Below are 12,307 nucleotides of genomic sequence, written 5' to 3'. Positions count from 1 at the left end.
GAACAAATAACATACAGTACCTTATTAATAATCTTTACTGATTATGTAATGAATGATAGTATTTTCGACACATTGGGTTAAATAAACTCTATTGTTAATCTCACCTGTTTCTTTTTACTTTTTCTAAAATGTGGCTACTAGAAAATTTTTAAATTACACATACAGTTCAGATTCTATTTCTTTTGGACAGTGCTGTATTAGACAATTGCATTTTTTAAAATGAACAAAGTTACTGGTTGAGGTCACCTCTGGGTTTTAGAATTACAGGTGATTTTACTTTGGTTTTTTAGACTCTTGTCCTCCGTTTTCTGAATAAGCCTATATGTTTCTAGTGTTTCGCTTCTTTTGAGGAGCTTTCTCCAACCTCCCAAATTGGTGTTAGATGCATGCACGACTTACTCCACTTCTTCCGTACGGCACTGACTAGAGTTTGAAATTACATGCTGTCTGATCATGTGATTCACGTCAGCCTGCTCAGACCATAAGGTCCAGGCGTCTGGACCCATGTCTGTTTTGCTCACCTTTGTGTCCCCAGCATTTAGCAAAATGCATAATATATAGTAAGTACTTAATAACTACTGGTTGGGGTTGCCTGGATGGCTCAGTCGGTTAAGCCTCCAACTTCAGCTTAGGTCATGGTCTTACGGTTTATGAATTCTAGCCCCACATCAGGCTGTCAGTGCAGAGCCTGCTTTGGATCCTCTGTCCCCTTCTCTCTCTGCCCCTCCCCCACTCATTCTCTCTCTCTCTCTCTCTCTCTCTCTCTCTCTCTCTCTCTCTTTCTCAAAAATAAACATTGAAAAAAATTTAAATAAATACTATTGAATGGATGGATTAATGAATTACGAACACATGAATGAGTGAATGATTAAAGAAAAAAGCATTCAACGCCAGAAAAGCCCAATTCACACAACTATAAAATCAAAGTAACTCATCATATAAGAGAAGTATTTGCAAACATGGGCAGGAATGGTTAGAACGGATTTTGGAGCCGCTGTGGCCACCGGATCTGCTTCAAGGAGTGCAGTAATCAAGAACTCCAGTTGCTGTCTCTGAATCCACCGCAAGTTCTGAGGCTGATTTTCCAGGGGCTCCTGGCCAATGACCAAGTGCAATGGGTAGACTGAGGCACACCCATTCCCGCACGAGGTGGGACTCTTCTGACTGGGGTTTTAGCTCAAGGACTCCCATTGGCCTTGCCAGAAATTAACTAACTTCCTCCCTTCCTCCCTCCCTCCCTTCTTACCTTCCCTCCCTCTCTTTTTCTCAGGGGTCAGACCTTCATCAGCATCTGAGGGCTCTCCTTGATGCCTCTGACTCCCTCCCCATTTTTCCCAGTAAATCACCTGAACATCTTAACTCATTTGGAGTTTGCTTCTCAGAGGACCCAAATAACGCATTTGCTTCCAAATTTTAAAAACATATATTATTTACTTATTTGAATGGGCAACCCATACCCACTTTACAAAATTCAAACAGCACAAAATTTACGAGGGTGTATTAGAAAAGGAAAGTTTCGAGGCACCTTGGTGGCTCAGCAGGTTGAGCATCTGACTTCCACTCAGGTCATGACCTCACAGTGAGTTTGAGCCCCGCATCGGGCTCTCTGCTGTTAGCACAGAGCCTGCTTCAGATCCTCTGTCCCCTTCTCTCTCTGCCCCTCCCCTTTTCTTGCTGTCTCTTTCAAATATAAAAAGGAGAAGAAGAGAAGAAGGAAGGAAGGAAAGAAGGAAGAAAAGGAAAGTTGCTCTCACATCCCTTTCCTTCAGCCACCTAATTACCTTCTAGCTTCCCATTCCTCTCCCAGAAGTCAGTCTCTGTTCTACTTTTCCACACTATACATACACTATTCTTACATTGCCTTAGTCACTTGAGAGTGTATATTAACTAATGCTCTATGACTAAATATTTTATACCTCATTCTTGTTATTGTTTTACCTGATTCCATTGTATTTACCTGTTACCACATTGATGAACATTTAAATATTTCCAATCTTTCACCATGATTATTGTACTGTTGTAGTTTGTCTTTTCATTTATGTACAAGTTTATCTGTATGTAAATTCCTATAGAAAATGTCTAGAAATGGACTTACTGGATCAAAAGATAAGGATATGTTAATTTTTACTGCTGAATTGCTCTCTGCAGAGCTTAGATCAATTTATACCTTCACCAGCATGACCTCACACTCTTGCCAACACGTTATCAAACTTTTCCTCTTTGCCAGTATGACAGGTTAAGAATGTAGTTTTACATTTCTCTTATCATAAGTGAAGTCAAGAATCTCTTCCTACCTTTAAGAACCATTGCATTCCTTTTCTATGAACTGTAGGTTTCTATCCTTTGCTCAGTACTCTACTGAGTGTTTTGCCTTTTCTAAAATTGATTTGTAAGCATTCTTTATACTTTAGGAAATTTACACTTTGGTTACGATTTCAACATGCTAGATTTTTCCTAGTTGGAATTTTACCTGTCTTTACTTTGTTTATGGTGTTGTGTTTTGTTTGGTAAGGAAGAATATTTTAAAATTAGTTACATTTATCATTCTTTGGGGTGCCTGCGTGGCTCAGTCAGTTAAGGTCCAACTCTTTTTTTTTTTTTTTTAATTTTTTTTTCAACGTTTATTTATTTTTGGGACAGAGAGAGACAGAGCATGAACAGGGGAGGGTCAGAGAGAGAGGGAGACACAGAATCGGAAACAGGCTCCAGGTTCTGAGCCATCAGCCCAGAGCCTGACGCGGGGCTCGAACTCACGGACCACGAGATCGTGACCTGGCTGAAGTTGGACGCTTAACCGACTGCGCCACCCAGGCGCCCCAAGGTCCGACTCTTGATCTCAGCTCAGGTCATGATCTCATGGTTCTTGAGTTCGAGCCCCGGCATGGGAGTCTGTGCTGACAGTGCAGAGCCTGCTTGGGATTCTGTCTCCCTCTCTCTCTCAAAATAAACATGTAAACTTAAAAAAATGTCACTCTTTTTAAGACTTCTACATTTGGAGGCATACTTAGAAAGGCTGTCTTCATTCTCAGATTTTTACAAGAATTCCAAAAAATATTTCTGAAGCTTATTTTTTAATTTTTTTTAATTAGAAAAATTCTTCCATGTTTTCTTCTTCTTCCCTTCCTCCCTCCTTCTCTCTCCTTTCCTTTTAAATATTGTACCCTTTCATCATAATTAATGTTGGTATAAGGTATGAGTTAGGGATTTGTGCAAGAAACTGACTCGTTATTAACCAAATCCATCTTCCCTTCTTGGCTACAAGGCTAGACTACATTTCCCCCCTTGTCTTGAAGTTAGGTGTGGACATGTGACTGAGTCCTGGCTAAGGGAATGTGAAGGGAGTCATGAGACCCCCTCATCCTCTCTCTTTCTCTATCTGCCATGTCCACTCACCATGGTGAAGACTGGGGATCCAGAACAGTGCTGTCCAATAGAAATAAATGTGAGCCATAAGAGCAAAACATATTTATCATTGTACATTTTCTTAGTACCATACTAAGTAAACAGAAACAGGCAAAGTTAATTATAATAATCTATTTTGTTTAACCAAATATGTATCTAAAATACACTCATTTGAACAAGTGATCATTATAAAATGTATTAATGAGAAGTTTTTCCTTTTTTTTCATATTATGTCTTTGAAATATGATGTGTATTTTATACTTACTTCACATCTCACTTTACAATGGTCACATCCCAGGTGCTCAACAGTCTTATGAGCTGAAGGGTCAATATATTGGGCAGCTCAGCTCTAGAGAATATCCACATGAATAGAACGTGGGTCCCTGAATGACCACGTGGAAAACTGTACAACAGTAACAGCCAATTGTATTTTATATACACAAGAACAAACCTTAATCGTGTTAAGTCACTGAGAATTTGGGGTTTGTTACAGCAGTTAGGATGACTTTATGTAACGACTACAGGATCCTAATCTACTTTTTCCAGTTGGCTTCCAATTTGTTCCAATACGACTTATAGAATAATCTATTATTCTCATCAGTTATTTGAAAATCACCTTTCTCATGTTCTATGTATTCATATTTTAGGGTTTATTCTTGGACTTTCAACTCAGATTTATTCATCAATCAATTAATATTGACCTATATTTCCACTAGTATCACACTGTTTTAACTATTACTGATTTCTTACTCCCTGTGGTAGGCAGAATTCTAAATTGACTCCCAAGATTCCTGCTCCCTATATATATCCTTTATAATCCCTAGGATTTGTGAATGATGGGCTAGTCACCCCCATAATTAAGTTACAGTGTTTGTATAAGTTTAGTTTAAGCAAGGGGGATTATCCTGGGTGGGCCTGACCTAATCAGGTGAAACCTTAAGTGGCACTTGGCTGTTCCTGTAAACAGAGTCAGAACATGAAAGGAAATCACTATCAGGGAGATTCCCCACTGCTTGCTTTGAAGATGGAGGGAGCTCTGTGGCCAGTAAATGGGAGGTCTGTAGGAGCTAAGAGCTCTTGGCTAATAGCCAGTGAGGAAATAGGGCCTTCAATCTTACAACCACAAGGAACTAAAATCTCACAACAATCTGGAGGAAACTGGAAACAGATTCTTCCCCAGTCCATACTCCAGAAGGAAATGCAGCCTGGTGGACATCTGAATTTTAGTCTCACTAGATCCTATTCTGAGAACCCTGTTATGCCATGCCTGGACTTCTGACCTACAGAACTGTGAGCTAATAAGTAGGTGTTGTTTTAAGCTACTAAATTTGTAGTAATTTGTTATGCAGCAGTAGAAAACTAATACACGTATTACATCTATTCTTTAGAAATTTTTTCTGGTTACTAATTTTTTCAGATAAACTATATAATCCAGCTAATCTAATTGTAAAAGATTATTCTGATAATATTTTTATTGTCATTGTTTGACATTTACAGATTAACTCAGGGAGAATTGACATCTCTATGATGTCAAATATTCCTATCCATGAACATAATACATTTTTCCATTTTTTCAAGGTCTTCATTCGCATTGAAAGTTTTCTCTACATAGTCCTTGCACAATTTCCTTTAAAATTTATTCAATTTATGTTTTTGTTTCTATTGCACTTGAGGTCTTTTTTTCCATCACATATTTAACTGGTTATTGCTCCTATGTAATCAGATTACTAATACCCTAATGTTAACTCTGTACCAAGCTTCCTAAATACAATTTCTTATTACTTATAATAGATTTTTAAATGGACCTCTTGGATTCTTTAGATAAACAACATTATCTTCAAAGTGATAATGTTACCTCCTACTTTCAAGTTTTTATACCCCTAATTTTTTTTCATCTTGTTCAATTATGTTGGCTAATGCTTCCAATCAATTGTGAAATAATAACGATAACAATACACATTTTTAGCTATTTCCTGGCTTTAATAGAATTGTTTCTTTTATTCTGAATTTTTACATCAATATTCATAGGTAAGATTGGGCTATAATTTTATTTATTTGGGGCCATCATTGTTGTTGAGTTTTAATACCAATGTTCCATGGGTCTCATAAGAATATACACCTTTGGCTCTTTTCCTTTTTTTTTGAAACAGTTTAGCTTGCATTGAAGTTACCAGTTCCTTAAACATTTCATAGAACTTGCCTAAGAAAGTATATGGGCCTGTTGCTATTTGTGGGCTAGTTCATTAACAATTTTGTAATTCCTTCGTGTTAATTGCTTTGTTTAGATTTTCTTTCTGCCCTGACCAATTTTGACAATTGATATTTCCTAGGAAAACATCCATGTATCCATTTTATTTGCATAGAGTTCAGCAAACTTATCACTTATGATTCCATTTCATCTAAAAATGTTGTATGTTTGCGTTTTCTTGATTAGATTACCTGACATCTATATATATTTTATTTTTTTCCACTGAAGAAACAGTTCTAGATTTCATTTATTCATTGGTATTACAATGTTTCTGTTTTTTAATGTAAAACATTAGGCTTTGATCTTTAGTGTTTTTCCATCTGCTTGCCTTGGTTTTACTGCTCTTTTATTAACATCTAGTACTAGATCTTTCATTTATTTTTATTCTTTCTTGTTTACTGATATGAATATTTAGGACTTTTAATTTCTTTCTGAAATTCACTGATTTAGCTATACTCCATACTTCTGACATGTAATATATAGCATTATCATTACTTTGTAGATTTCCTATGCTTCAATTTCCTCCTAGATCAAAGGGTTGATGGAGAGTTTAAAATCTCCAAATGGTAAGGTTTTTAGATTTGTAATTACTTAAAAATGGATTTAATTGAAATGCTGTTAGAGAATATATGTTTTTCAAGTAAATGAAATATTCTTTCAGTTTAATATTGAGTCACATTTTTGTGACTATTGCATGGGTTCTTTAAAGAATATGTATTCTCTAATACATGAATATATATTCATGAGCTCTATCTTATTAATTATGTTATATAGGACTTTACTATTTTTATTTTTATTTATTTAAAAAAAATTTTTAAATGTTTATTTGGGGCGCCTGGGTGGCTCAGTCGGTTAAGCGTCCAACTTCTGCTCAGGTCACGATCTTGCGGTCGGTGAGTTCGAGCCCCACGTCGGGCTATGGGATGATGGCTCAGAGCCTGGAGCCTGCTTCTGACTCTGTGTCTCCCTCTCTCTCTGCCCCTCCCCCGTTCATGCTCTGTCTCTCTCTGTCTCAAAAATAAATAAACGTTATAAAAAAATGTTTATTTATTTTGAAGGAGAGAGAGACAGAGCACAAGTGGGGGAGGGGCAGAGAGAGAGAGAGAGAGAGAGAGAGAGAGAGACACAGAATCCAAAGCAGGCTCCAGGCTCTGAGCTGTCAACACAGAGCCCAACATGGGGCTGGAACTCAAGGAGCCTTGAGATCATGACCTGAGCCAAAGTCAGACGCTTAACCGATTGAGCTACTCAGGGACCCCTACTATTTTATTTTTATGTATCTGTCTTGGCTCAGATTAAAAAAAATTGAAATCTCTTACCATTAATATTTTTCTTTCTCTTCTCTTTATGTTCTGTAGCCTTTGCTTCATGAATTTGTTGCTATATTAACTACGTATTTATAATTGTTAGATCTCAATTGTGATTTACACCTTTAACATTCTAAAACAGCATGCTCTGCTTTAATGCTTACTTTAATGCTGAACTTAATGCTTCTTGCCTTAAATTCAACCTTGTTTGATTTGGGGTATATTAAGCCTATTTTCCTGTTATTTGTCTTTGTCTGATTTTACCTGTCTTTCTGCTTTCAAGTTTTCAAAGACACACTTTAAGTTTCAAAGACATGTGTGTTTCATATATATACATATATACATATCCCATAGGGGCATTTGACTTTAATATTTAGTTCAGCCTGGCCATTTCTAGCCACTGGGATGTTCTCCTCCCAGCTTTCTGCCCCTTGCCTCCAACACCAGTTCCCCTATATTCCTTTCTTAATGTATTTCTATCCTGCTTCCTTGTGAACTAGCATGTCAGCCCCCCTCGCTATGGGTTTCATACTAGACCACCATAAACACCCTCTGAGCCTAAGTCAAAATGCAGAACACTTACTTGAAAATTGAGAATGAATATGTTATGTGTATGCTCCTATTTCAGTCTCATGAGTAATGTTTACATAAACAATACAATACAAATGTACACATATTTGGCTATTTTGGGTAGAAACCCTGGAAGGGATGTTGTATTTAGGAGATTTCCATTTGAGAAGACACTGAAATTGACATCATTTTACCTAGGGTAAATAAAACTATTAGATACTAAATAGACACGCATTTGAAACATAAAAGCAAATGTTTGTACATGGTGAGAGTAGTTACTGAAAACTATGCCCGATAAAAGTTCTAGGACTGTTTTCAAGTATCTACTTTTGTGTAACAAACTATCCCAAAACTCAGCAGTAAAAGACAGCCATTGTAGTATGTTCAAAGATTCTGTGGATCAGGAATTTGGAAAACGCCGGGGAAGAACAGCTTGTTTCCACTTCAAAATGTCTGTGGTCTCGGCTAGAAAGACTGGGAAGTGGAGCGACTCAACAACTAGAGATAGAAATCATCTGCAGGCATCGTCACTCATTTATCTGGTGGGCCTTCAATTGGGCCTGTTAGCCAGAACACCTAATGCTTGGGCTCTCGGTGTGGCTGGGACTGCCTCACAGCTTGATGACCTTGGACTTCCTCATGGCAGCTCAGGGCTCCAAAAGCAAGAATCCCAAGGGAACCAGGCAGGCACTTCATTGATTTTTATGACCCAGCACCAGAAGACACAGAGTATAATTCTAGCCTTATCCTATTAGCCAACCAGCCACGAAAGTTGATCAACAAGTCACAAAGGCCCAGATTCAAGGGGAGGGGATACTCACCCTACCTCTCAATGGGATAAGCATCAAAAAATTTTCAGATATGTTTTTTTTTTGCCGTTGTTTAATGTTTATTCCTTTTTTTTTTTTTTTTTTTTTTTTGAGAGACAGAAAGAGACAGAGCGTGAGTGGGGGAGGGACAGAGAGAGGGAGGGAGACACAGAATCTGAAGCGGGCTCCAGGCTCTGAGCTGTCAGCACAGAGGCTGATGCGGGGCTTGAGCTCACGAACTGCGAGATCATGACCTGAGCCGAAGTTGGCCACTTAACAGACTCAGCCACCCAGGCGCCCCTTCAGACATGTTTTAAATCCACTACACTCACACTGCTCATCGCTGGGCTCTTTCCCTCTGTCTGTCTCTCTCTCATTCTCTCTCTCAGTCACACACAATCACACCCATACGCACAAACTTACACAGTTGCTTATTAGCACTAGCTATCAGTATACGTAACTAAACAGTAGTGGTTGTTGTGGTACTTTGTAAGCAAAAACACCAAAAAATGGAATATATTGGTTATTCACTAATAACAAATATAATATTATTCCCATTCCCCAAATACCTACAAAATACAAGGACAGAAATTTTAAATGAAGTTACACAAGAAAAAAGGCCAGAGTCATCACAAGAGTTTTATAATAAGCCTCCTTTTTAATTTTCCATGTGCTGGGCTGGCTTCAGAGCCTCCTTGGCTTCACCCCCATTAACTTTTTCCTCAAACGTACCAGGACTTTTTCTTCCTTGACATGAGGATTGTGTATCTTTTGCTAAAATGTACTCGAGACGGACGCGGTATTTTCTCTCTGTTATTCCATGATTGCTACCTTTGCTGTACCCACACCAACTTACCACCCATTATTATTACGTTGCTTCTCCCACTCGATGCTTCATTCAATGGACATTTATCAAGCACTGACCACGTGCCAATCTCCGCAATAGATACCGAATGACAGGTAGACAGAGCCCAGCTATACTAGAGTACTGGATATCTGGAGGCAGCTGGTGTTGGGGTTCTGCTAGTGGAAGACACCCCCAAATGGTAGATAAGGAAGAGTTAGCAAGGCATGGAGGTCAATGGGGCAGGTGGCATCAATAGACCAACCAAAAGGATGGAAACAATGGCTATGAAGGAAAGGGAAGGCTTCAGCTAGAGCAGAAGAATGGTTGGGACCCTGCAAGTGGCAGAAGTTTAATGTGATCCACTCTTCTTCTTGCTTGCGGGTTCTTGGAGCCATACAAGGGAAGGAGGGACTTTGCCATTTGGTTGATGGAGGCTGTTGATCCCAAAGACATCAAAGCACACTATTAATATGATCCACTTTAATAAGGATGCTCGAGCTTATGAGGTCTTATAGTAATACCTATTTGAGACAAATGTAGCTTTCTGTCTCAAAAAGAATTAAGTTAAACAACCAAAAAATAGATATATGACAATGAAAAAAAATACAGAAGATAAGCATGGAGCAGTTTGAGCAGTTTGTCCTTAATTTCCCTATTACCATTGACAGTGTCCAGGACCCATGTCCTTAGATTTTGAATTGCATCCAGTGAGAAAGAGCCTATCATCCCTGAATATGGGATCCTCATGTGTGTTTGACTTTTATGTGTTTGTCTTTCTCTCTGTTTCCTCTTTTTTCATCATCCCTTCCCTAGTGGTATTTTTTATGGTTCTTGTGAGGCTCACCTCTCTTCATATTCTGCTCATTCATCAATAGCCTTAGCCTCAACTACTACCTATCATCTGCTGTCTTTGATCAGGTTTCTTCAAAAACAGAGCCTGAGGCAAGGATTAAGTACCAATACTTTATTTGGGAAGTGAGACAGGGAAGGATGTTTATCAGGATTCGCTTTTATCTTCATCTCTGCTCTGCTTCATGTAGAATAATGATAAAGCCATTTTTAAACAAATTTATGACCATAAGATGGCTGGAGTTATGACCATAAGAGTCAGCAACTCCCTGAACTCCCCGAACTACACGATTCCAGGTCCACACTCAGCAGAAAAAGGAATGTCTTTGTCTTGGCATACCTAGGAAAATCTCATTGGCTCTAGTTGGGTCACTGCCCATTTCTAAACCAATCACTTTGCCCAGGGAAATTTGATAGTGATTAATCTAGGCCCAGGTCACTTCCTTGATTCCCAGGCCAGGGCTAAATTCAGTTCCTCCAGAAATCCATAGACTGAGGATGGAGTTAGTGGTAGTTCCCAAGCAGGAAGTTAGAATGCGGTTCCCAGGAGAAAATTGAACTGATATTGGACAACTGAAATAACAATTGTCCACTTTCCTGGCCAGATCCAGTCTCTAAGTCCACATTGCCTAAAGCTACTGGGAAGAACATAGTCTTCCTGCTTTGGTCCTCTAACGCCATTTCCATGATCCTGGCTCTGGATCTGTGACCCCACTCCCTTTACACTGCCGCGTTCTTTACACCCATCCTCTCCAGGACACACACACAGCTCTTCCAATGGTAGCATGTCCCTAACCTGTGTGATCCCTTCTTCCTGGTTACTCTGAAGTCTTAGCAAGAATTGAGATAGGGGTATTAGGATGATGACATGGTTTTATTACCTCATTGTCACCATTTTCTTTTTCTCTCACTATCTTCTCAACAGAAGCAGAGTCAGATGACCAGATTTAGCTCCACAATTCTGCCATTTACTGCTGTAATTCCAAAAACCTCACTTCGCCACTCTGAATCTCAATGTCCACAACTGCAAATGGGGTTGGTGATGTTTGCTTTACCTCTTTTGAGGCAGTTTCTCTAAAAAAAAGTTGCCTAAAAGAGGAAGAGGAAGAGAGTGACAGGTCTGGAGACTTCACCCTTTTGAATGGCTGTTGAGGTTCCTGGTGATAGTTCTGATAGAAACATCTTAAAATGTGGGATTTTTCAAGCATGTCAATGACTGTGAAATGAAATATTTTGAAAATGTTTATAGACTCTAAAGCTCTTAAGAGATGCTCAATTGTATGATGGGCCCCAGATAGGTCATTGAAAAGCTCTTGTTCCACCTTAAGTGTTGTTTGTATATAACACTTGTCAAGGGTTTCCATCCTATGAAACAAAAGCACAAAAGTTTCACTGAAGTCTTCTGACCTAATCCTCTTAAGAGTCATTGAAGCCTCTCTGAATTGATCCAAAGGTAGTCAAGTGCCTTCTGAAAACAGGAGGCCCTTTCAAATTTTCTTGCTGTTCCTATTTCTGACAAATTCACTCAAGTGTTCCTTGCTACCCATCACCATTGTTCACACACAACACTTGGAGCCAGAGATTTTGATGAAGGTGACGGTGCCATGAAATGGCTGGACAGGGATCTTTCCAGTATCTGCCCTAACTCCACATGGCCACGGGAAGCTAAGACTGCATAACCACAATGGATGCAGGCTGTGGGGCAACTGAAAAACACAGATTTTGACCCACATCTTGTGGGAAGATGGGGAAGAAATGTCTGAGTAAGGGTTGCATGCACAAGGAGTGGCAGGTCTGAAGGTAGAAACAGGAAGATTAGCTCTTCAGCTGGTGTGAGTGCATAACCCAGAACTGAAGTTCTGCAACTAAGTGCCTTAATGATCTTTGCATACACAGAGCCTAGCACAGTGCCTTACTTAGTGGATGTCAAATTGGACTGATGGCTGGGGTGGAAAGAAACAGATAGATCTAAGAGATACTCTGGATAGTAGGCAGATAACATTAAGGAGTGGTTTAACATGAAAAATAAAAGGTAAGAAAGAGAAAACTATGGCTTTTAGTCTGGAGAACTGGCAGACACAGGGATGTCTGGACGGGACGATTAAGAATCTAATGCATGGTTTTAATTTGAAATGATGATAAGTCAGCTGTGGAAACCCTATCAGAGATTTTACAATATTATGTGAAAATTTTATATGAAATTCTCATAGGTTTTGACTATAAAATGTTAAGCCAATAGAATGCTTCCTACAGAAATATTTCTTTAGACACAGAG

The sequence above is a fragment of the Leopardus geoffroyi genome, chromosome B2, assembly GCF_018350155.1.
Source record: "Leopardus geoffroyi isolate Oge1 chromosome B2, O.geoffroyi_Oge1_pat1.0, whole genome shotgun sequence".
Lineage (NCBI taxonomy): Eukaryota > Metazoa > Chordata > Mammalia > Carnivora > Felidae > Leopardus > Leopardus geoffroyi.
This window is presented reverse-complemented; position numbering follows the sequence as displayed.